The sequence below is a fragment of the Filicampus tigris genome, chromosome 8 (genome assembly GCF_054856515.1).
Source record: "Filicampus tigris isolate MCC_2025a chromosome 8, RoL_Ftig_1.0, whole genome shotgun sequence".
In the NCBI taxonomy this organism is placed as follows: Eukaryota; Metazoa; Chordata; class Actinopteri; order Syngnathiformes; family Syngnathidae; genus Filicampus; species Filicampus tigris.
Genome location: NC_141224.1, coordinates 1,224,286 through 1,251,303, shown reverse-complemented (window position 1 = coordinate 1,251,303; position 27,018 = coordinate 1,224,286). Strand labels below are relative to the sequence as shown.

General features: G+C 44.7%; 1 protein-coding gene across 6 annotated transcripts in view; it reads left to right on the top strand.

Moving 5' to 3' along the window:
- The window catches only part of sema6cb (semaphorin 6Cb), a 143,207-nt gene that overhangs the window by 61,789 nt on the left and 54,400 nt on the right, over positions 1-27,018 (top strand). For 5 of the 6 annotated variants that reach the window (XM_086037567.1, XM_086037565.1, XM_086037564.1 and 2 more), the window contains one exon: positions 4,188-4,299. The exons of the other annotated variant lie outside the window; for it this stretch is intronic. The gene's annotated coding sequence lies outside the window, so the exon portion shown is untranslated. The remainder of the gene's footprint in view (positions 1-4,187; positions 4,300-27,018) is intronic. 6 annotated transcript variants of the gene reach the window in all.

Genomic DNA, 27,018 nt, shown 5'->3' with positions numbered 1-27,018 from the left:
CCCCGCCTGCGGGGGCAGCGGTGGGCGAGACACTGATGTGCCGGCCTCTTTGTCTCCACTCCTTACTCCGTGATATATATTTTTTTTGTTATTTGCGCTCTATCTCCTCCTCGCTGGCATTAGCATGATAAAGCTCTGTGAAAAGTGGCGGCGAGCCGCCCGCGCTTATTACGGCCCGGAATGCACCATCAGTTAAACTAACAGCCTGAATTCCGACATTCATCTCGGCTATCATGGAGTGGCCGTCAACGACACGGGGGACGCTCTGGGCCAAATGATGGGCCGCGTCTTGTAATTACGCTATGCTAATTCTGACCCCCCCCCCCCCCAACCCAACGCCCCCACTCCTCCTCCTACACTTTCCGTGGAGGGAACAAGGCTTCCTGACGCCTCTCGTGTCACAGCCGACTGAAGGGGAAATGAATATAGAGGTTAGCGGAGCGCTGCTGCGAAGAAGGGGGAGGGAAATTGTTGTCGGGAGGGCGAGGTTCAGCTGGAGAGACATTCCGCGAGGTGGCGAAGGATCGGGGCCACCTGGAAACCCTTGAAATGAAGACTTTGTTGTCTTGGGCGGCCCAAAAGGATGGCTGTTAGCTTAGGTAGCCTCCTGATGGCGAGAGTGAGGAATGGGTAGCATTTGTTTGCACCTTCCCTGGACTTTGCCAGGTGATCACATGCTCTGTTGGCTTAATGCCACACATGCTTTTCCGCCATTTTTTATGAGCCGTTTGCTCAAATTCCGCTGACTGACGTTCTTGGGAAGTGGAAGGAAGGAACATGAGCATAAAGACAATAAACAAGAATTGCACATCACTTTTCCTTTTATTTTGGATTGGAGACAGCCCTGAAGACTTGGGAAATTGATGAAAAATATCAAACGCGTGTTTTTTGAGGTTTACAACAGGATTTGTGGCCCTACGGCAACAATGTTCTCGAGTGTACGAAGTGTCAGAAAGGTTCCAGGACTGTTGTCACAAAAGATATATTTTCAATTCCAAAGTACCGTATTTTTTGGACCATTAGGCACAACATCAATGAACGGGTCTATTTGAATACATTTTCATACGTACGGCGCATTGTCTTTGAAGTCATTTATGTGAAATGGTTTATTCTAATTGTATCATTATGTTTATTTGATAGGTTTTGCACAATTATGCTAGGTTCAGACGCTACACGAAATATCAGATAGCGCCATGTGTCTCGCTTGTTTTTTTTTGTTCACCGGGTTTCTTCGAGTGGAGATGATCCTCCTACAAACGGAGGGGGAAAAAAAAAAAAAGTTTGAACATTGCTAATCAATCTGATGACCGCTGTTTGTGTTATTACTTTGGCTAAAGCTAGATGCTATTTTGGTCGACAGTTCAACAGCTTTCATCAAATCAACGCACTCAGCATTAGCCAACCATTTTTTGCTTGGTCTTTGCAACTATCGGAAGCTGGCTGCGTCGTTTACCTCGCGCTCCCACATTGTAACATTGGAAACACGCCGCCAGAAATGCTCTGAAAGTAACGTGTGAAAGTAAATAGGAAGGAATTTCATTTAAAGACGACGAAGTGAAAAGTGAACTGCTTTCTTTTTGGGTTGGGGATTAAAGTATTGTAAGTGTACTTTATGGTCTGAAAAATATGATACAATCTTCAAGTTTTTCCATTGGAAGTAATCCCCCTGAAGTCATGCCTTTTTGGTCCAATTTTTGCTTTGCAGTCACAGCCGACTTGATGTCGTGCACGTCTTCGAAATGAGTCCCTTTGGTGACACCTTGAGCTTGGGAAAAAAATACAAAAAAACCACACAAAGCCTTTTTCCTCAAAGCGATGGTATATGGTAGTCTCCACTTCCTAGACAGAAAGTAAGAAAATGCGCAAAGGGTATTTAACACGTTTAAAGCATGTCGGAGAGGAAAAAAAAAGTACGGTCCCTCTATGTTGCAGATTTTCACTTATCGCCAGTGGGTCTCAAACATATCCCTTGTAATTAATGGGATTCACCGTATTCAGCTGACACATGAGGAAAAGGCACTAGAGCGGAATAATAGAATTGTCTTAAGCTCTAAAAGATCCACCATCAGACCTCCTGCAGGGTTGATCTCACATGATCGTCTAAAATAAATCTTCTTGCTGGGATTGCGACATCGTCCAAACGGCTGCTAAGCTTGCACTAATAGCGTCCAATAGGATGTAATGGGAAAAGGCACGTTGTTAGTGCAAGAAACACCAGCGAGTCCATCGCAACGTAACGTATCAGCGGCACTTGAGCAAAAGTCAGCTGATGAGGTGAGGGCACGTGACCACACGCCCCGGAGTCAAACATCCGGATCCAATCAAGCAAATCTCTGCTCCAATTCCTCTCTCCTTTGCTGCGTTTCCAAGTTGCGGTTTGGAAGCTTTCTGGCGGGGATGTTGAGATGACACGGAGCCCGGCCGTGATGGATGACGAGTGGGAGCCAATCCCGGTGGGTCCAAGTCGGCGAAGCGCTTCTTGGTTCCGCTACAAAGCGCGTACATACAAAATCGGCTCCATGTGCTTCGCTGTTGACTTGGAAATTCAAGTCGCCGCATTCAGAAGCTCCTTGTCATTTGGAAGTCGATTCGGCGACATCCTGCCTTCCGATCAATCATCCAACAGGCCTTTCATCAAAAAAAAAAAAAAAAAACAACAACAAAAAAACTTAAAACGTTTCAAGTAGTCTCTGCGCATCGTTTGCATTTATCGGTCTGTTTTGCAGTTGTTGCAGTTGTTTTAATGGACTGTGACATATAGCATAAGGAGTAACGATTCAGTTCCGATTCGGAAGTCATTCGTTACTGTCGACACGAATAACCAATTGCGATTTTACAGGGTCAGTCCAAGTTTTAAAAAAAGTCAAGTGGACCCACGCAGTTCGGCTGTCACAAATTCACCTAGTCATAGATTTTTGTTTCCTCCTATTTTTCTCAGAAACCCCCACCTATTGTTTTTTTTTTTTTTTTTTTTTTTAACCCAATCCCCGCTCATTCTTTCATTCCTTTTTTTTCCCCAAAATTATTTTGGAGGTTTTTTTCTTGGGATTTGTATTCATTCTTAGGGGATAAAAGACTTTCTTGGGGGAGAAAAAAACACATCCCAGCAGGTGGGCGTCATCGTTTTGTTTTTGTTTTTTTAACCTGATGCCCAGCGCCTGCTAATCGGGACAGTGTCGCTCTTCCGGGCGGCGCCACTTGAAAATGGCTCCTGTCGAGGTCAGAACCTCCACCACCATCATCATCATCATCGTCGTCATCATCAGCAGCAGCAGCGCGTTGGGCTGGCGATCCAAGCGTCTCGCTGCTCCCAACGACCTCTCCCAAAAAGGTTAATGGAAGTTTGTCACCCATATTTGGCTCCGCTATGGCTGCTGCTCGCATTTGTCAAATTTAACCACCACCGCCACCCCCGCCCCCGCACCCCCCAAAATACCAGGACAAATTACAGTAGCTCTTCGGTTCATGAACTTGATTTGTGTGTTCTTCTTTAGTACGTAAGTCAGTGTGTCCATTCGCTGGTGAGCTCTTGTCCTTGGGGCTAACTAGTACTTCCTGGCATGTTGTTTTTTTTTTCTTTTCAATTCACATTAATCAACGGAGTGAAAAGCCATCCGTGTTTGCAAAGTGTCTCTTTCGTCTTGCTCGCTCGCAGCGAAGGAGGGGGGGAAAAAGTTAATTGGAGTCAATTAACTTCAAAAGGATACATCCTTTGCTCAACTGTGCAAGCAGCCAATCATAATGCGCCCTGCTTAGAAGTCACCTCCAAAATAGAAGAGAAGAGCTCATTACCGGTAACAGCCAGCATTAGCGCTTATTGAAACCTTGACTTCTTATAATCACGAAAAAATGTCAAACTGGTCATGGGCCCATGCCTACTATATGGATAAATAAATACAATATATAAAAAAAAATAATCCCACGAATGAATTGAGATCATGCAGGTTTTTTTTGTTTTGTTTTTTTAAATCACAGCATTTGTGATCTGAATTCGATGAATTGTTCAGCCCAGTGTGCGGCCAACTGTATTGTTTTGGGTTTTTTTTCCGCAATTGTCAGTCGAGTCTCTCTACGAGGCCCGTAGTAGGCCTTCATTGCTGCTGTCGATTGACACAACAACAACGGCCTCTTTGTAAAGGCCCTTTCGAGGCTTGAAGACTCGCTGACCTGAAGTTATTCCTCCACAGGACCATTTGAGCTCTTGGTTGTGGACCCTCTTCAAGTTGTGACCCGCTCAGGGGACGGACGGACGGACGGACGGACGGGTGCTGAGCTGAGCTGAGCTGAGCTTGAGCGAAGGTACGCTGCGATCGTCTTTTAAAAGCGCATTTTGTGTAATTAGCTCTGGTGGAATGTTTGATTTGCTGAGCGCAGTGTTGGTGCGCTACACTGATCCTCTTTGTGCTCGCTAACTAAGATGCATTACAAAAAATAAAAAATGCTCACGCTGCTTTGGAGGCGCCTGATGACTGTATGTTGTTCAAATCCAATAAACATAGCGGGAAGAAAAGCACACAGAACTCAGAGAGTGGGTGAGCAGAGCTTGTTTTGTGCTTTTAAATAAACCTTTTTTCATCTTGATTTGCATTATAGCAAAGGAGCACGGAAAAGAGAAAAACAGTCATTATACTACCAGATTAAAGTGTGAATCTTACCAGGAAAAATTTATTATCATTATTTTTTTAGTATTTACTTTGCAGGAATAATCATATTTTTCCACAAAATATTTTGCAGGGCCAGAGGGAACATTATTACGAGAATAGTGAGTCATTTTCACAAGGAGAAGTAAAAGAAGGTGTATGAGATGAGCAGTCTGTTGACAAAGACATTAAGTCATTCACATAGCGAAATTATTGACGTTATCAGTATGGCGGCTGTCTTTCACAGATTCAGCCGCACACATGCTGAGTCATCAGGCAGTCGGGTTCATCAAACCAAGACGCTACACGACGGATTAGTAGTTATTCCCATATGAGTGTGTTGAATTATGAACCGGTATTACTTTCGTTAGTGTTGCTGTAGTTGCTAATCAAGAGTCAGCTGCTCAAATTGACGTGTGAATGATGCGTTTGTGCGGACGCTGGAACATTCACTTGTTGAAATAGGGTTGGGTTTTTTAACTCTCTAAATTGTGATTTTCGTAGTGGGGGAAAAAAAAAATCTTGTAAAATTATCAAATGTGATCTTTATCAAAATACAAACTTTCTGGTCGTGTAATAATTACATGTTTTTCCTCAGATGAAATCTGACAGTTAAGATTATGATTGTTTTCTAGAAAGATTTATGACTTTAGCTTGGAAAAAAAATTAAATAAAAAAACATTTTGCTGACAAAATCGGACCCCATTAAAAATGCCCTTTTTAACTTTTATAGTGGAAATCAACCCAAAGAATATGTTCCCAGCAGGCCCAATAGTTGAAACGCTGCATTCTGATGAATATTGCGTTTGTGGAATATGAGTTAAGCAACAAAATGCACACGTTTTTAGCCATCTCAGCGGGCGGCCGTTTTGCCACTTCCTGTCGACTGAAAATGACATCACAACTGCTCAGGGCTCAGGTAACGATCAATCACGGCTCAGCTTCAGCAAACAGTTTTTTTTTTTTCTTTCTTTTCGGCGCGTCCTTAACACACTTGAATAATATCAGACATGAGGTGTTTGTCTTATAGTATATGATTATAATTGCTTATTATCGTTATTATTATTATTATTATGTAGGCAGTGGGAATTCAAAGTGAAATGGGTGCTGTCTTGTTTGGTCACTACCTGCGTGTGCAAACACGTGTGCAGTATGGACAGTCGTTCTACTAGTGCAATAAGTTGTCTTACTAGTGAGGACAAAGCGTACTACTACATTGACCTTTAGCTGGATATCAATGATATTGCACCAGTTTGAGCGTGTATTCTGTATCCTTGCTATCCAGCTCAAAGTGGTACTAATAGACCAGAAGTGGCACGAGTAGTGGGTGGAAAAAATGATTAGTAAGACAGGGAGGAGAAATTGCCCACTTGGTATATGGACCTTAAGATGGATATGGAAAAGAGAGTTGAAACGCTTCTCACACATTCGTGTAATGACAAACGGCTACGACCAGTCCTCACGGCCCGTTGACGGGTCAGCGAGCGCAGATGACAGGTCGCCCCGCGGGATGATGGAAAGCAGATGGCGGGCTGGATGCCGCCTGCTGTGACCTTCAAGGCTGCTTCACTCTGATAACACACACGCACACACACAAAGAGGAAGACATCAGTGTAGCAACAAGGCTGCAACTAGAAGCTCACTCACTTTATTACGTACATCACGTCCAATCAAATCTTGGGGCTTTACAACAGAGTGTCTGCCGCTTTAAGGATATCAAATAGAGGACTTTTTAAGGCCATTCTGTAGCGCTCGGTACCAAAGTGTGTATTTTTTTGGGGTACACACCGATTGGGGTCGGTAATCCCGAGCACTGATTCACATGAAATCAAACGGCGCCTTGTTTTCGCTTCCGAAGTGCTTTCTAAGTTGTGACTGTGTGGAAGCGGACGGGTTGGCCACTATCTGTCGACTGAAAATGATACGCAGTGCCGAAGGGCTCAGGTGATGCCCGATCTCATTTCACCGGATTTCGTGGTTTGGTTATGTGACGTTTGCGAGCGCCTCACAGTCCTCGGCCTCCCTGCTAAGGTCTCTTGACGGCTGCTGGAGAGGAGGGTCCCTCGGGAGGTTGAATCTCAGATTCAGGAGGGGCAGTGATGTTTTGCTGCCGGCCGTGGAACAGTAGAGCAGCTCTACGCCCTCGCCAGGGTCCTCCAGGGTGCGTGGGGGTTTGCCCAATCGGTCCATACTTGTTTTGCGGACTGGAGAAGGCATTCGACCGTGTTCCTCGGGGACTTATGTGGCGGGGGAGCTTCGGGTGTACGGGGCACTCAACCCCCTGATACAGGCTGTTCGGTAGGACTTGTAGGACCGATGTCAGCGTTTGGTCCACATTGCCGTCATTAAGTCAGATTTGTTTCCAGTGAGGATTGGACTCCCGCCAAGGCTGCCCTTTGTCACCGATTCTGTTCATAACCTTTATGGACAGAATTTCTCGGCGCAGCCACGGCGTTGATGGGGCCCGGTTTAGTGACCTCAGTATTGCCTCTCTGCTTTTTGCAGACGATGTGGTACTGATGGCTTCATCAAGCCGCCATTCCACAACTCTCACTGGAGCGGTTCGCGGCCAGGTGTGAAGCGGTTGGGATGAAAATCAGCACCTCCGAATCTGAGACCGCGGTCATCAGTCAACATAGGGTGGCGTGCCCTCTCGGGTCGCGGATGAGATCCTGCCTCAAGTGGAGGAGTTCGAGTATGTTGGGAAAGATGGAGCGGTAGATCGGCTGGCGGATCGGTGCAGCGTCTGCTGTGATGCGGACTCTATATCGATTTGTTGTGGTGAAGAAGTGGAGCCGGATGTCGAAGCTCTCAATTTACTTGTCGCTCTAAGTTCCAACCCTCACCTATGGTCACAAGTTGTGGCTCATGGCCGAAAGAACAAGATTGCGGATACAAGCGGCCAGAAGGAGCTCTCCCTTCGAGACGCGGTGAGGGACTCGGACGAGCCGCTGCTCCTCCCCATCGAGAGGAGCCAGACGAGGTGGCTTGGGTATCTGATTTGGATGCCTCCCAGTTGACGTGTTCCGGGCACGTCCCACTGGCCGGACGACCCAGGAAACGCTGGAGAGACCGTCTCCCGGCTGGCCTGGGAACACCTCGGGATTCCCCTGGAAGAGCTGGACCAAGTGGCGGGGGACAGAGGACTCTGGGCTTCTTTGCTAAAGCTGCTGCCCCTCGCGACCCCACCCTGGATAAGTGGAAGAAAATGGATGGATGGATGTGTGTGGCATTTTAATAACTGATTTGAAGATTACGTGTCACACTATGGGTAATTGAGGCCTTCATTCTCATAATTTCATCGGATCGTGGACACCCTGCTCAAACATGATAATGCTCACTTTTGACTGACACTCTCAGACAGCTATTAATTAGTCAAATAATTGTTGTGGCATAGTGACAGTGATGGTGATAGGAGCTGGGAAGTGGACAGCTGGAAGGAGGATGTTGTGGTTGGGGGGGGGGGGGGGGCGGCCCTTGTGACACACAAGGAGGTGTCAGATGTGTAATTGGGGTGAGGCATATAGTGGGAGGCTTTATTAAGAAGAGCTGTTTTTTGTGCAGCCACGTGAGACTTGTGACTCCGACTTCAGCCGCATGTGTGCTCATCGCAGGGTTACACACACTACGCACAAAAACTTGGGATATGATTCAAACAAACCTTAAATGAAGATTGGGGTTTTGGTCGGGAACATTGTCAGATAATGTTGATCATTATTTTTCAAAGTAAAAGCAGATGTTTGCAAAGGTTTGATTTTCATCCAACAGCAAGATAATCAGTCTGCTTTCTAAACAAATCTGAGACTATTTAGCATTTGGACAGTTTTCAATGAAGCAAGGTCTCCAAACGATTCATCGATCCTCAAGATAATTATTGACTAATTTGTTTTGATTCATAGTTGCACCTTTCGATATTGGGCTTCTGGGTGAAATTCCAGGATGAACCTAAAATGCAGCACAACCTTTACAGGTGACCGAAAGTTGCAACGTTAACACCGAGTGGCTCTCAGCTACATTTGGCGCTTTTGCTAGTTTGAGTTTATTTCAAGATGACATGAAACAGTCAACTTGAGCGCAATTATTTTCCCCATTTTTAATTTTTTTTTTCTGTATGACAAGAAAGGAGCCAAGCCGAAGACATTCACCCAGTCAGTTGCACTCAACATTGCCAAAGACCGTTTATACATGTTTATCCGCTTGTTGGAAAAACTGGAAGACATGTTCACCCAAGCTGCTACTATTGTGCCAAGGTCGCCTTGTTCTGTTTTGGACTGATGAGGATGTTCCCAGGAAGGGGGAAGAGGGGAAAAAAAAAAAAAAAAACTCAAAGGAAGAACTTGAATGTCATTGTCCTTTGCTTTTTGTAACTCTCTCCAAATCAACTTTGTACATTTCAATGACTATCTGTGTATTGTGAAGGTCATTTGACAAGAGGAGCAAGTTGTTAGCAAACAATGACCAACACGGTCATTGGTGGCCTTTATGCTAATAGCATGATGACACTAAACACATTACATTGATTCAATCCAGATAAATAGTTTGAAATAAACAATTACTGAGGCAAAACAATTGGAAATTCTGGGAGTGTAATCTTTATTACAAAAACAGAAGTGCGCTTTTGGTGTTACATCCAAAGCGAGCGCCTTCCCTTGTGAGCTTGTTTTTTTTGCGTGTTGTCAGCAAGGTGCAGTAAATCTTCTTCTGTGGTGGAGTGATGGGGTGGGGGGGAAGAGAGTGTTCTTGTTAATCCGCCGCGCTCGTGACCGCAACACGACTGCTGACACACTCAAAATTCTCGCGGAAATGGCGCCCGCCGCCGCGGTCCTCTAGGGGGGTGCCGGGCTAATCCCGCGCCGGTCACGGCGGCGAGATTGCGGCGCGCTCAAAGCTCCTCGCCGGGGCCACTTCAAAGTGACGCCAAGGACGCGTCTTTGTGAGCTGGATACTAATGAAGCCTGGAAACGCCACACCGCCGTTCACCTCAGTCCTCTTCTTTTCCGAGCTGACTTTTTGGGGAGAGCCTTTGTGCTCTCTTAAGCTTTACTGACTGCGGAGGCTGCCGTGGCAGCGCCGTCCCTATCAAACCAAAGACTTTCACTCTCTTTTGAATTATCGCGACCATCTACAAGATCTTTTCGAGAGATACTAAACAGGGTGGGCCAAAAGTAGGTCTTTTGTTCACTTTTTCAATCCACTTATTGAAGGACGGGTGGGCGGGAACACGGATGTAAGAATGGAAAACGGGCTCAACTCTAAGGAAGGAAGGAAGTAATGGTGGAGAAAGGCGCACACACACACGTAGTCACACCTGGACACGAAACCCTAACAGTGCACTGAAAACCCTGACTTAAAAGCATGATTTCAAACCCTAACTCTGCCTAGGAAACCCTAATCCTTACTTTGAAACCCTGAAGTGTTCATGAAATTCTCACACCGTATTTTGGAGACACGACCTTTGCTTGATACTACATCTGGGACGCTACACTGACAACATGACAATAGAATTCCTAAGCTAGCTGTGCTAACGTTAGCCACGCAAGCGTATTGTTGTCGTGCGACGTGACTCCTATTTAACTTTCACAAGTGTCAAATGAAGCGGCAGCTGTGTGGCCAACCTGTGCGATGTCATCTAACAGCTGCGACTCTTAACGTTCATTAGCGGCGGCGCTAACTCGAGAGGCTTTTAAGACGCTGCCGCCGTGCTTCTCTCACAAATACTATTTTTGTTGCTTCAAGTATGAAAAGAGGCCTTAAGGCTGGCAGGCAGCACACTGAGGAAAGTGTAGGCGGTCGCTGGCAGAGCCTGCTTTGGTTCTTTTTAAATCACTGATGGATGTTGAGTGTAAACAATTCGTCAGCATAATATCATAATTGCACAAGTCATTTTTAATGACTTGCTGTTACCAAATAAAAAGATAAAAAAATAACAATCTAAGATTTATTTTTTTTCTGGAAACTTCAAGTATGGCCTTAGCAACTGTGCTGCTTGGCTAACAAATTGCTGCTTAAACGCTAGCAGCGCTAGTTAGCCCCTTTATAATCATATAAAACAAATGAGACTGATCGCCGTTCATCCATTTTTCTAGAAAACCAGTCCTCACTGGTCTTACATGGACTGGTCACCGATGGTCACTTGCCAATGACATGGAGACAAACTACCGACTCGTCGCCAGTCTATGTCAGGGCACTGAGAGACAAGCAACGGACTGCTCAGCTCAGCAGGAGGTTTCAAGGCATGCACTGTTTTGACAAGCAATGGACGTAGACAAACAGACCGGCGGACAATTCAGTCTTCAATGACGTGAACGTAGCAGCCAGCCGAGATTCCGACCTGGAACCTAAGAACTGCGAGGCAGGCGTGCCGAGCGCTAGCCCCACCGCGCTTCCCAAGACGGCGATCAATTAACTTGACAAGGAAGCGTTGACATTTTGATGTGCGTTTCACGACCATAAAGCTACCTGCCGGTCGCCGTTGATCGTTAGCGTAGCCACGTTGAATCCATGGGTGGATGGGTGCGGGGGTGACACCCTCCCACTCCGCATACCCCCTCGCCCCCCAATTCATCGTCCTCCATGATTGCGAGCGGTCGTAAGCTGTGCTTACTGGTTCCCCCGGCGAGGCTTTAAAGCAGATTGCAGCATTAATTGTCCATTTGGACGCGCCAAAGTGCAGCTAGCAGACTGATGATGAAATGCGCTCGCTTTGTTTCATTGCAACAACAAACAAAAGCAGCGTTTTAAGTGAAAGCAGGTTTACTGTTTCAAAGTAGGATGTCAAGATAGGCTTATTTCAAAAGCCATGTCATGTCAGGATTTGGGCTCTGAAGGAGGGTCGGACTTGCAACCCCGGTATAAATGTTCACATGAGCTGTTTCGAGACACGTTTTTGGATTCAAATGTGGGTTTCCAGCTGTGGTTGGGGTTTGCAGTTAGTGACAAGTTGTGGTTAGGCTTTCTAACAAGGGTTAGGGCTTCAAGTTGGGCTTAGCAAAGCAGCGATGTCAAGATGGGCTCAGGATTTTTCAAGTAAGCTTGCAAGTCAGAGTCATGGCCCCGAAGCCAGTTTGACTTTTCAGCATGAAATGTGGTTTGGCTTGATCAAAAAAAAAAAAAAAAAAGTTTCAAAAGGCCATGCCCCAAATGATGCAGATAGAAAGCCTTTTGCTTTGAAGTCATTCTTTTTGGTCATTTTGGCCTCAGCTGCACCTAACCATGTTTTTTGAATATTTAAAGGGGGAAGTCAACCCCCAACACTTCTTTGCAAGAATATGTTCTATGCACCTTCACTAGTCTAAACATGGCATTCTGATGACTATTACCTTTGTGGAATATGAGCTAAGCAGCAAAATTTTGCTGTTTTTGTCCATCTCAGGAGGCGGCCATTTTGCAGTTGCTTAGGTAACAACCAATCAGGGCTCACCTGTTTTCTGAAGCTGAGCCATGCATAGAACATATTCTTGTTCAGAACATTTTGGGGTTGACTTCCCCATTAAGCCCCCGAAGCTCATTCAATTTAGCCACATGATGTTTGGTAGAAATGTCTATAATGACTAGACTCACAAAAAAAGCCTCAACAAGTCATTGCTGACACAATAAGTCTTCCATTTTCTGCCCAATTACCTGCAACCATATTTTTAGAATGTCACCCCTGAAGCTTTGTCTTTCATGTTTAGAGCCCCAAAAAGTCTTACTTAGCCTTAGAGAGCAAGTCTTCCATTTTGCTTTTGAGTGACTGTTTTAGGACATTTTTTTCATGGGGGGCGGGCTCAGGTGCGCAAACAAGCAACCCCGAAGCAACTTTGACTTAGTAACATGAACTTTGTTGGTGATGTTTAGCATGAGTAGACCCACAAAAAGTCTTACAAAATGATACCTTAAAAAACACAGGAAGTCTCCCATTTGGTTTTGAAACGTCCATTTTCGGCTCATTTTGGCCATTTCCTCAGGTCCTTCAAATAATAACTTTGATTATGTCTGATTGCTGACAAATTTCAACCGCGCATGTGAGACAGATGAAATATGACAAATTGAAAATAGAACGTAATTGTTGGCAGAGCTCATCGACGTCGTCTCTCCTGCTCCCCTTGCACGCGTCTCACCACTCCTCACATTTCCACCTCCTCGTCTTTGTTCAACTTCACTTCAGTTCGGGGCGTCTTTCAAGTCCTTCCCTTGAAAAGGTCACCAATAGAGGAAGGCCCGCTCAGCTTTTTCCAGGCACTCACGCCGCCATCCCGGTAATTACCGGCGAAACAAGACGCTCCGGGAATTTTGGTCAGCGCCGCGGCGACGGGCCGAAGCGTCATTACTGACAATCTTCCCGCCGTTATCCGCCGTGGCTAAGCCGCTATGATTGGTGGGGGAGGAGGAGGAGACGATAGAGGAGAAGAGTGGCGTGCAAATTGGAGGTTTTTCACCAGCCGCCGTCTCTGACGCCGCATGAAATCAAAGCTGATGTCCGACGGCTTTCTGAGGAGCCGCGCGGGCAACGTTTCCGCCCTTCGCGTTCAGCCGCCCGCGCTTCTGAGCTCATGTTGTCGTCTCCCGACGTCACCGCGATGAGCTCAAACATCTTTACGCAGCTCCTTTCAAATAAGAAGACTTGTCAAAAGCCAAGCTATTTGTTGCTTTATACGTTTGTATTTCATTTGTTATAATTTTTACTTCAAGTGTGTTTCTAGAAAAAAAAAAAAAAAAAATTGCGCTATGTTCTATGTCCCCCGACTAGGCTAAACATGCTATTCTGTTTTAATGGGAAATAACGCTCGAGCAGAAAAATCCACCTGTTTTTCTTCTCCATCTCAGGAGTCTTTTTTTTCCTCTACGAGCTATCGACTGAAATTGGCGTCAAAGTGCCCACAGGCTCAGTGTCACGTGCGGGTCAGGATTTGGACCCATACGCAAGCAGACATGACACGGAAGTTGAAGAGTACAAAGTCTTTAACCATGAAAATACAAAGTAACAACAGAGATCAGGGCTGGAAGAGAGTTTGCATCCTCACTCAAACAAAGTTTGACGTACTGACAACGTGTCACTGTGTAACTCAAACTGTTAAAGTGTAAGACTTTAGGCCTATATGACATCATAAAGGACAAAGCATAAAAGGAGCATTGCAACTGATACATCAAGTAACAACCAGTCATAACACTCAGCTTGCCAGCATCACGGCTCCCCTGTTTTTAGGGGTTTGCCCCCCCCCCCAAAAAGAAAAAAAATCGTCCACATTTTTGCTGATTTTTCTATCTGTTATAAAGTTAAACAAATGCTTCAGGACAACGTATTGTATTGTTCTGCCTGTAATTCTTATGCTTATTCTTGTAAGATTGAAGTGACCAAAAAGCTATTTTTTTCCTAATATTGTTTTATATCGGCCAATTAATCGGTTGTGGGAATTTTATTTTGTTTGCCCGTTCTTCTCGTCCGTGCCTGCGTGGGTTTTCTCCGGGTACTCCGGTTTCCTCCCACATTCCCAAAACATGCTTGGTGGGTTGATTAAACACTCTAAATTGTCTCTGAGTGCGAATGGTTGTTGGTCTTGATTGGCCTGAGCAACCAGTCGTGGGTGTCGCCGCCTCCTGCCCAAAGTCAGCCGGGATAAGCGCCCGCCCGCCACCCTCGTGAGGACAAGCGCTTCGGATAATGGATGGATGGATAGCAGTGCTTGGTTGTACTCTTATCAAATTCTCCATCAGGCGCCGCTCCCAAATTCCGTCCGCCCTCTGCGACAAGGTTGGGCGGCGCGAGGGCCCTGTTCAGCGCATTGTTAATGATTATTATTGACTGCCGGGTGTGTGTGCAGCAGCCTGGTTTTACCTCCAAGGTGAAAAACGTAAAGTAACTTCAGTGCTTTGACGACAAACGCACTTGAACAAATCAGCTGCCCCCGTTCAGCAGCTACCCCGCCCCCGCCCCCCCACCCCCGTTTCAAATGCTAATGCGGCAGAGGGTTGCTGCTGCCGGAGCTTGTGATCCGTAGGTGAACTCTCGTCTCTGGAAGGACAATTTATGGAAGCTCACGCGGCGTCGGAGGCTTTGGCACAGCGGGAAGCGCCAGCTCGTCCTTGTGGTCCACTCCTGGAACACACGCTGGAACAATATCCAATTTTTGCCCCCCCCCCCCCATAACCACCCCCCCCCCCCAGTCCAAAACCTCTTCTTAATAATAATAACGATAATAATACAGCAGCTGGCTACACGTATGCTCATGTCTGAGTACCTCAAATATGTGAGCGTGCACATTTGTGTGCGCGCGTGCGGTCGACGTGGCGTTCAAGTTGGCTCACGCTGTCTAAAACATTCATCAAAGTGGTGTGACACACATTCACGCAGCGCTTAATCCATTTTTTTTCCTCCATCAAATAGCATGGATCCGCTTAGTAAAACAAAACAAAGTTTCTTACTTGGCAGCAGCACCGCGTCTTGGCTAACTGAGCGCTAACTACTTTTTCTTTTTTTTAATTCTGATATTCCATTAAAAAAAAAAAACAACAACAAAAAAAAACGTTTTTACTCGGCTAATGCAAGCCTGTTACAACAAGATTTGAGTGTTCGTGTGCAAATAGTGTTGGATGGGTTTCACGTGTTGCAACAAGATATCAAAAATGTGATGGAATCGTCTTTTATTGAACCTTTACTCTACTATGTAGGGATGGATGGCTTAGGGTTAGTAGACTTTACTATACTTGTATACTGTATTCTATAGTTTCACTTTTGAAATTGGAAGTGTTGACGTAAAGGCCGTTTTTCTAGGGTATTCACATTTGCGATGCGCCTCTATGTAGGTTTGTAGATGAGCACGTATGCGTGGCCAGTGCGCAACGCAATCATCCGACAAGAGTACGCAACACACCGGGTTGATTAGTGCAGCTGCATACTTAAGCGTGCATGTTGATTAGTAGACGCGAACGCGTACACACGCGCACACAATCTGCTTATGCAGTGAATGCTCTTTTTTTTTTTTTTTTTTTTTTCCCCCCCCCTTATACACTTCAACCCCTCCCACTTGCTTTGAACACATACAGTAACTTTTAAAAACAGACTTAAATCTATGGGAAGACCGTTTTTAAAGTATTCCCGAGTGCCTGTTCTCACATGCTTACTGACTTTTGGATAAAATCACTTTGTGGAAGCATTGCAACCTAATGCAACTTCCTGTCAGCTGCTGCCCTGTGAGGTTAAGAGGTCGTTTGTTTGCGCACAGCCTAAACAAATGATTGGTGTGTCACGAACCTCCTCACGCTCCAAACAAGGCATCCTCATTCCACAGGCGTCGGCCTCCAGACGGATGTTTTCGGATGGTGGCTTTTCTTGGAAAGTTTTGTCGGGAAAGCTTCCACGGTCCCAGTGGGCGTGACCCCGGCGTGAGCGTCGCCTCGAAGCCGGTGAATAATTCATTAGGACGCTCCCGTCGGCGGAAACCTCCAATCCGTCTTTCATCTTCTCCCTCTCCGCCTTCATCGGGCCTAATTGACTCGTTATCCCGGCCCGCTCTAATTGGCTCCTAATCACCGTTTACGCCGGCCCCTACGCAACCTGTCAATCAACCTGACTGGCGCTCCACCAGGTCACACTCATTAGGTACAATATCCAGTCAAAGGAATGGGAGAATAATGACCCCACCCCCCACAATATCGTTGTTCATCTTTGGTACCTCCACTAGGGCGAGAATTTCTTTTAGATTGAGAGTTGCGTCACTTCTGTGTAGTACCGTCTTGTACCACAAGTGGGGCAGCACTGACCTGCACTGGAAAATGTCCAAGGTAATTAAGAGCAAAAAGAAGAGGCAGAGAAGGTCCCCAATTCAGCTGAAGTAATAGTCGTCGTTACCATAGTGAGAGAGAATAAATTTCTGTGAGTATTATTGTGTTGCTACGCTATATGGATGAAACTAGAATTTGTTTAAACATAGTTTTTGTAAAAACTCATCTCAGAAAATATATCAAATTTGTGTACAGGGTCAAGAAAATAACAAAATGTCCAAAAAGTAATCATTTGAGGGGGGAAAAAAATCACAACACAATTTCAGGAAACAATAAAGGACCGTCATCAAACATCAATGGGGCCGCCCGCACTTTAATGTCAGACCCTAAATGAGGACCTTTCTCCTACAATTGTCTCAGGCTTATTAAGTACATTTGATTATTTATTCAGCAATTTGCCCAGTGAGGGCTCACACGCTGCTTCGCATGTACTCTGAAAGAGTCGGGTTCCAAATAACACAATTTGCGGGCAAAAATGGTCCCATCCACAAATTGGCTCACTTTGACCCACTTTCTTGCATTGTTTTGGGCCAAACTACCCACTTTGGGGGGTTGTTTTCTGCAAAACTAACCCAGAAAGTTGAGCCAAACTGACCCAAGTAGTGGGTCGGTCCATTTTTGACCCAAAATTGTGTTATATTGAACCCAACTGTTTTTAGAGTGTAGTTGTACAATACAAAAACACAACATTTGACTGTTTGTAGAAAGAAAAAAACGAAATGCCCGCAAAACATATTTGTTTTTGAAATGTCACTATCAGTGAAATTAAGGGTGATTATTAAAAATGTTCAACATGCGCCAAATTCGAATTACTGCGACGAGTGTGCAGCCGAGCATCGGCCCCAGCGCAAAGACGTTCCGTCAATAAGTCAGCAAGCCATCCTTCTGGTTCGGTTCCCACGCTCTCTTCTGTTCGTCGCTAAGATGGCTTCTCCCTCGCTTTTCTTTCTCGCTTTGTTCCCGCCGGCGTCCTGGACCTGACGCGTCCAATCCCTCGACACTCCCCCCCCCGCCCGGAGCGCCTTGCGGAGCGGGATTAGCATGCGCTTCCTGTCGCTTATCTGCTTTCTTTCACGGCTCCCGTCACTTCTTTTTCTGCCTTTTGGAAGCCTTCCTGAGCTGCTCCTTGTTGCCTCGCCGGCCTGCCTGCCGCGTTGAACGATGGCGAGGGGATCCTCTTTCACGGGGGAACGTCAAGAAGACGTTAGAGCGGCGTGAAAGCCTTCGATTCTCGCGCGGCATAGCTCTACTTCTTCCTTTTAAACGGGGAAAAAAAAAATCTGAAACGGACATTTTGAACATGTTCAAAATTTGATGGCGACTAGACAAAATGTTTTGGGCCATTAATAAAAAATTGCAAATGTGTTTGCGACCTCGAACGAACACTGATGACAAATCAACATTGACTACATTCGCAAACCTTTGCTGCTCAGTGGATACGGGCTTACAATTTGGTGGGAAAAAAAGAAATAAAAGGATAGAAATTCATGAATATTGTGGGAAAAAAGGTATTTTTTTTTTGAATGAACATCAAATGTATGCTAATTTTTTTATTTAAATTTTCATTAGTGCATACATGTAATCAAAAAATTATCAGAAAGCTTAGAAAATGTAGATTTGTCTAAAGTAAAAAAAAAAATCACTTGAAAAATTGAATAAGAAAACTAAAAAGTTTGAAAGTCTCATTTTAGTACAAATTAGTAATGTGGCAAACTACATAAAATGCATGCAAAAATCTTTTTTTTTTGTCACATCAAGTCTGCAAAATAAGTCATTTTTATCCTAAAAGTTTGAAGATGTGTACACTTTTGGGAAAAATGAGGAAAACAAATAAAAAAGTAACAAAGCCAGGAAATTAATCACATTTATGTGAAAAGTAATAACTTGAAAATGAATCAAATAAATAGTAAAATGTTCGAATATTATTCATGCATTTCGGGACCGCAGCCATGAAATGGCAATCCGTTCTATCACCAGCCAAAACACCAACAAACTCTTTGTCCTGTTGTTTAATAAGGAAGCACTTTATAAAAACATAAACGCTATGAACATAATTAGATAGAATGCAACCAATTAAACGGCGTGTATCATGATTTCATGCTTAAATGCCCACTGGCATTGTGCTCCTTCTGATCTGCACGCCTTGGCCACCAGGGGGCAGTAAAACAGACATGACTAAGACCATTTTCAAATCACTAAACTGCAGTCATATTTGTCGTTTTTTCGGGGGGAAGAATTGTTCACTAATTGCTGCGTGTTGTAACGTTCACTGCCACCACTAAACGGCCATAACTCAAATTTCTGCTCATGATATATGAGCAGAGGGATGGCTCGTATCTCAAAGCTCTTAGGTCAGCTCACTCGTCAGGAGAGATACAACACACTGGTGTTTGTACTAAAGACAAAAAGGAAATATTCTCAAGTGTGTCCCACTTAAGTCAGGCTGCTGACGAGGCAGCCATTTTAAAGGTGACTCCACTTTGTCTTCACAAAGCAGCACTTTTGACCAAAACACAAAGCAGCAGTCTGTTTTTTTTGTGTGTGTGTGTGTGTGTGTGCTCGTCCTACGTAGCATCAACCCCCCCAAACCAGCCACACTACAACGATATTGCTGTTTGTTTTGATGTGTTCCAGCTGAAACGCATAGAAAAGGCAAAGTGGAGTCATTCATCACAGGCCCAGCTCACGGGAGGGAGGAGAGAACGCTCGCCAAAAACAAACGACTACACGGCAAAGACAATCAAACCTGGCCTACCTCTCCCGGGCTGGCCTTTCACTTTTTTTCTGAGCAAGAATCCTATTGATTTGTGCACCTTTATTGATATCGGACTCGGAGGTTATTGTGCTGAAAGGTCCAAGAGAGGTTCATATTCCCCCCCATCGTCCTCACTATTGCTCATCGGTATGGCTGCAGCTAGCAAATAATTTGCTATTCGGATATCAGATTGAAAATGCAATTGAATTATCCGCTATTTGTATTAAAATAAAGGGTTTTTTGGTTGGTTATGGATACAGAAGACATCATACAGAAGAAAAAAGACAACACAATTCCACTTAAATTGCCCAACATGTTATACTTAAATTGAAACTGTGCGTAGCAGTACACTATTTTTCCTCCTAGATTTTGCTCTATGAGACAAAGTGACGATTTTGCCGGCTGAAACAACACACTTGAGTAAGCCAGATTTGTTAAAAAGTGATCAGTAGGAACGGAAATTGTGTCAGGCTGACAGCATCAAAGTGTGCACTCATTTGGGCCTATTAACATGAGCGCTGCTAGCGCAGCTAGTGCTAGCGCCGTACAATACAGTGTCAGCGTAATGAAGTCGTTTGTTTGTTTTTAGCGCACTTACTTAGCGGTTGAAAATTATTTCAGGACAACAGTTTTTGACGGCAATAAACACCCCCCCAACAGAGTGTAAGACGTTTCAAGGTAGCCGTTATGCCGCGTCACACTGCCGGGAACATCTTGAAAATAAAAGCGGACCTTGGCATTGAGTTACATGTGTCATAGAATGCTATTTTCCTTACTTAAAAAAAAAAAAGCTTGTTACAAAATGTGTTTTTTTTTCCATTGGATGCGTTGGATGAATGGCATTTCCGTTCATTTGAATGACGCAAAGCTGATTTGCGATAGAAGTGGTTTTAGGTGCATGAGTGGTCAGTCGATCCCCGCTATTCGTGACCAGGCCAAACAGCCAAGAGCAAAAATCCATGTATAAATGACGCCCACTGAAATGCATTGGAAAATAAATAAATAAAACCCAAAGAATTCTTTAAAAAACGCTGAAAAATATTCAATCTGAAACCCAAGATGGAGAAGACTTTGTCTTTGCTTCTCTCTGTCACTCATTTTCCACCAAAATTTCAGGGCTTCCTCGTCCAAGCAAGAACCCAATTGGTTTTGAACGCTATCTGATACGCCGCCGCTTGCGTTGGATGCCAAATAAGTCTGTTTTTGTGAACAAAATTGTTTGATTAACTGTTGCCATATATCCAAGCCACAAAATGAAATGAAATGTAAAGATTTAAACAGTTGGTGTATCATGATTTCATACTTTGACTAGTGCTATGCTTGCCTTGGCCATCGGGGGCAGTATAATAGAAATGCCAAGCAAGACTTTCACAACTAAGTGGCTGCGTAAGCTGCATTAATCGTCTGTTGTTGTTCTTGTTGTTGTTGTTTTTTAAGAATTGTTCATTTGCTGCTTGTTGTGATGTTTGTTGACACCATTTGCTGCTTGTAACTAACATTTTTGCTCGCAACTCAAGACCAAAAAACCATTGGAAAAAGATATCCGCACAACAACAGTATTTAAATGGTTGTTCCTGCAGTGGCGATGTCTTTGCACCTTACGTTTTGTTTTGTCAAAAGCTGACTCAGCTCTTTGCAAGGAGTAGATGAAGAAGCAGCAAACGGAGGGACTTTAGGCCTTGTTTCTTTTGATCTAAAGTCGAGTCACGGCGGTGTCGGTGATTCTTCGCCCCCCCCGGCGGTAAATTCCGATGACATTTGCTCCTCTTTGATGCCCCTGATGATGTTCCCGCCTCAGCCCCCCCCCAAAAAATCCTCGCTCTCCGCCGAGCTTTCTGATCTGTACTGCCGGGAGGGAGTCTTCATCACTCCTCCTCCTCCTCGTCCTTAACGAGGAGCAGGGATCAGCTCACGCCGACCTTCCTCATCCTCCCACGTGGACTTTGAGGCGGATGGTGATGTCCCGCCCGTCCTGGCCTGCACGCCCACGCCGCCGAGCGATCAACTTCATCAGCGCTTTGCTGCTCGCTCCTGATGGGCAACGGAAAACACCTTAGCCCCTGAAGACGGCTTCACTTAGCAACATGAAATTTGGCAAGCCAGTGAAGCATAATTAGATGCGCAAAAAAGGCTCGAGAAGCCATGCCTGAAAAGACGCAGGAAGTCTTCCATTTTGTTTTCAAAGCAGACATTTGGGCTCGCTCGGACCCTCGACGTTGTTTTTTTACATTCAGACCCGAAGCCAGTTTCACTTTGCAATGGGAAATTTGTGTAAACGTTTCCATGATTTTTGGACGCACAAGAAAGACTTCATCGTGGCCAAAAGGACACAAGAAATCTGCCATTTGGGTGTGAAGCAGCCAATTTGGCTTGTAGTGCCCCGTGACTCTCTTTTTTTGGGGGGGGGTTCAGACCCTGAAGCTAGTTACCCTTAGCAACATGAAATTTAGTCGGCATGATAAAAAGTCTCAAGAACTAATGTCTGAAAAGACACCAAAAGTCTGCCTTTTTGTTTTGAATCGAACCTTTGGCCTTGGTCGCACTCGTGGCGATTTTTTTCCGCTTATAATATAAAATGTGTCAGGCATGTCTACCACAATTACCGTGAAGCCATGTTTCACTCAGCAACATGACATTTGGAAGAGTAGAAGCACAAAAAACATTTCAAGAAGGCCAGGCCATTTTAGGGCCATTTACCTGCATTCATCTTTTTCAAAGAACGTGGCCCTTGAAGCCAGTGTGACGTGACATTGGCAACGTGAAATTTGGTTGCTTTATCTTTCATGAGTAGACCCACAAAAAAAGTCTCGCTCTTGACAGCTGTTTTGTTTTTCCATTCAAGCTCCCAACGACACTTTGACTTTGCAACATGAGATTCACTGGGCCTTTTTTCCATGATTCGACCCACCCCCAAAAAAAATCTCCAGAACCCATACCCATGAAATACACAGGAAGCCTGCTATTTTGGGTTGAAGGCGAAGCAGCCATTTTGGCTTGCTACAATACTTGACAGTTTATTCATTTGATTGATATATTTTATTCACTCTTTATTGATCCAGATAAGGAAATTGAGAAGATATTCTCATTTGCAATGACGACACGCAAAAATGATGAACCATCCCAAGTAGACCCACAAAGCCTCGAAAAGACACAAAGTCTGCCATTTTGTTTTGAAATGGCCATTTCGGGACCATTTCAAGCTGTCCTTTGAAGACAAACAATGTCCAATTGCTCCCAAATTTCAACCTAACATTGATCAATAGACAAACATTTGTATTTTAGCCATTGTGCGTGTATATCAAGCGTGGCATTGAAGTTGCGTACGATGGTCCCATCTCGAAGAGCTCTTCATCCCTGCTAGCGGATTGAATTATTTTCATGAACGTTCGTTCCATGGTTACAAACAAAGGTTGCCTTTGAAGGGAGAAAAATATTTACGTCAACATGGACACAAGCTGCGCCTCTGCTTCTGAGTCATGTGTCCACCCTCACACACAAAGTCTTGTCAGGATCTTTAAATCCTCAGTGAAGGAGTGAATCGTCCGTTCATGACAAGTGAAATCCTTGTAATTGATTTGATATTCCCCCCAAAAAATCACACGACACCCCACCAGCCATTGTCCCAAAACGTATTTAGTTTGTGGTAAAGGTTGCGGTTTCCATTGAAATGAATGCAAATGTGATTCATCTGTTCCAGCACAAAAACAAAGTAGACAAAAATGTACAGAGGTCACTTTTCGACCCAAATTTGGCGCGTAACCCGAATTGTTCGTAAAACGGGCCGTTCGTAAATTGGGGTCCCACTGAATGCTGGAATAATGATGATCTCGCCTCAATTTAATCACAAAGTTGCTGTTGGGGTTGAACACAAAAGCGTCTTTCTGTTGTATGACTGGAATGCCGCTGAGTGGACTTGCATTATTCTTCTGCTTGTCACATCGCCGGCATAGATGAACAAGGATACAGTGGTGCCTTGACATACAAGTGACTCACTCGGCTTAAGGGTTTTTGGAGATTTTCACATGTATTGTTTTTGCGTCTGAAACACGTGCGCTGTATGGTGGCAGGGAACGCAGTTTCACCTGACTTCAAAATAAGCGGCATGTTGGCAATTAGTGAAAAATCCTTGCCACTCCAAGTTTCACTAGTTGGAAAGGACTTTGTTACATTGTAGCTCAAAATATTATCGCCAATGGATAAATATTCTATTAAACATGATAGCAGTGGCCTTAAAATGTCTTTGTTCAGCCTGAAGATATACTTGCATATACCGGCTAACTAAACGAGCACAGGAAGCAGAAAATGTGCTCACAGGCATTTTTTTTCCCTCGCCTTTTTTGGAATCGTCTAATTTAGCTGTTAGCAACAACAGCTTTGGAATTTTAATCAAGCCGTGGAGCATTTTTCTATCTGCAGAGGCTTGATTCATATGAGAAGACTGGTCGGTCCACGCCAGCTGTGTGGCGTGTACGCGCATGGCGTCGCCCTCGCTCCGTCAGGTCTTCCAAAAGCGTGGTCGCGGGCACAGGGGCGCCGTTGTGCGGGTGCGAGCTGGGCCGCTGGTGTTTGCATGTCAATGATGCCAGGGGGCAACGCGGTGCCAAGAGCCGGCAGGCGGGGTAAATAAAGACGTGTTTGCTCGCGGTGCTTGTTATTCTGCTGATGAAGCGCACACACTTCAATTGCAACACATAGTAAGCTCTGCTTTTACAGGCGTGACCGTCAAATAATAGAAGAATTATGATTGAATGGCTTTGGGGTGTCCAAACTACGCCCCGGGGGCCATTCGTGGCCTGTTGTCTGTTTTTCTGCGGCCCGCCACAATTTGCATACTAATCGGTTGTACGGCCATAGGGGCCACTTTTCCCCATGGAACGCATATCTATCATGAGTAGACCCACAAAAAAAAGCCTCAAGGAGCCATCCAGTCCCTGAAGTCAATTGTCAGGTTACGAATATCTGTTGTACAGCGGGAGTGAGTTTGACTTTTTTCATTTTATGACCGTCATACAAATGTTCCATATCGTCGCTGTCCTGTGAAAAACACTTATGTCCATTTTTTTTTTCTTTTTTTTTTTTTATGTGAACGGTGTTTCCTTGTTTTAGACATCGCATTAACGTGAAAAGTGTTTATCACAGGACAGCGACGATATGATATGTTATGATCATATGTATGTGTATTTATAAACGTACCACGGGCCGTCCGTTTGCCTGGCTAGGAAATGGCACATTTGGGAAGTCTGAGGTTGTGCGCTAAAGTTGCCAAAAAAAAGTCACGGGAGAAGCTTCTGTTGAAGTTGACGGTTAAATCCTCGTAATGTGAAGATATTCCCGCTGGGAAGCGTCCATCATTCCGCCGCTCCCTTTTGTAGAGGCGGGCGCACGGCAGCCGTGCGTGAACTTTGAACTGTGCCGCGGCGAGATGAATGCGGTGAGATGATGAATTGTGACGCGTCAGTTAGACCTGGTGAACGCACCTTCATCTGTCGCCACCAACAAGAAGAGCAGCACATGGTTCTCATTGAGAAGCCTCAATGAAAACAAATTCATCATAAAACCAAACAGGAAACGCTTTAAAGAAGACATTCTTTTCACTTGTCTTCTTAACGTGTCTGTGGCATGCTTACATCAAAACACAAGTGTTGCAACTATCCATTATTTCAATGTTGGATTTTTATTTTTTTCGATTAGCTCATTCACATTTATTTTTTCTTTTCACAGTCCCGCAATTCAATCCCAGGAATTTATTTATATATTTTTCAAACATTAAGGTAAAAGAGGGTCTGAAAATGTCATGTACTGAATGAGCTAATTGATGAATCGGAGAAAAGTATTCATTTCCATCCCTTTATTCTAAAACAGGACATTGTTTCAAATTGACAGTACAGAAAAGTGGACAAACGTTATAGTCATAATTTGTAATTGAGTTGTAATTGAGGTTGAATTTTTTATTTATTTTTTTAACTGTAAATGTTGGTAACAGTTACCCATGGACCACCACAAAAAAACATTCTTGTGTATGCAATGGGCCAAATGGGCCTTGTTTACGAACAGTCACACTTGACGTTTATTCATTAAGGGGCATATTATCCCATCAGAAAAAGTGCGTTGCTGCGCACTGTTGTGGCCTCTTACACACATTGATCAAATGTGCGCACTGTGGGTGGAGCGACCTTGAAATCAGGGCGTTCTATGACCAATCTGTGAATGTTGGAAGTGAACAAACGACCGCACGAGTTGTGTGAGCATAGCGGATGGTCAGGGTGGTGGTAGTGGGGGTCTCCTCAGCTGCTGACCCAGCGTTGATCCTCCGCCTCCAGGCCTTTTGGACAAGCCCACCGCCCGCCTCACCTCGCGCTCGCCTCATCTCCATCTGGCCTCCACCTCCGGGACTGAACCCATTCTGACCCGTCAACATTGCAACATCTTCTCCAGCCAGAAGAACAGCTTTGTTTGGGGTTTTTTTTCTACTAAAACTAGCAGCAGTAGTAACTTTTCAGATTCCAATACAATGAGGAAACACAATATACAATTCAAAATGACACATTTATGATATGAAGGGCTAAACTGTATATAAATACATTCAACTGTAAATATACCACCAACTATGATGCCAAAATGTGTTAATTAATGTCGCTTCAAACTCATCATACGTGACTTAAAATTGAGCACCGTTGATGAAGCATTTTGCTTTGGCTTTTGTCCGCTTTTGTTGTCAATTACGAAGAACAGACCACAGAAACCAACAAATCAGACGGTTCTTTTATTTCCCCGGGTAGGGAAAACGTGTTTTGGCCTCAAACTAAGTTGAGTGTCAGCATGCTAATTGTCTAGTATGCCCCCCAGTGGTCTGGAGGCTAATTGGCGAGGAGGGCGAATTTTCAGATGGCAGAAAAAATAAAGCCATCAACAGCACAACATGTTCTCCTGCCAGAACTACAGCTTTTGATTTTCATCCATAAAACTAGATGGCAAGAACAGATGCAGCTTGAATGCTGAGTAGCTTGTGGATTAGCAATGTTTGCTCTCATTGTGATGTGGCGTCACAAAGCTCCGGCGGCGGCGGTGACCAAAAGCAAGTCCGCTGCCATGGCATCCCCCCCCCCCCCCCATTTATCTCCTTTGAGTTCACCCTGGCCGCCAAGATGGATGACAGAGGGAGTTTGAGGCTAATGGCGCTGACATCAATCAGGCAGACAAATCACGCTCGCAAACTCGCAAAGTCATTAGCAGGACTCAAGCGATGGCTGCTTCTTTCCCAAAAATAAAGCTTGCTGCCAGGCGGCTAAGTCGCGCTAAATGGGCGGGCCTTAATTATCCTCCCTTGGCGTAGGGCATTGTGAGAAATTGGGTGTTCAAGGTGCACATTTTAGTCATCTTTGTGCATCAGATATTTTCTTTGACCATTGGGTCAATCAGTTCATCTTATTTTTGACCCACGGTTCTTTTAGCATTAGAACGATGAGCTTGTGGCAATAACAAGACCAAACCAGAAACGCCAAACGTTTTACCCCCATCTCAGTTAGCATTAGCATCGCATGCTTGTGTTGTCAATAATGAAAAAGTAGACCTCATTCTGATACAAAGAGGAAACGGTACAAGAAAGCAAATCTATAGCAGGAAGGCTAATGTTCTAGATGGCAGGGAAAAAAATGGGAAAATGTCCTTCTTAATTACATACAACGAGAGAACAGTAACAAGCAAGCACATATGAGTGTAGCAGTTAGCATTAGCATGCTGTGCTTGTGGTCAAAAACAAAAAAAAATAGACAAGCGCAACCAACTATACTTTATTTCCAAGGTGTGAGCAAGTGCCTTCAGCATCATCAAGCGGCAGCAGAAAGCAGAGTGTCTCCTCCTGCA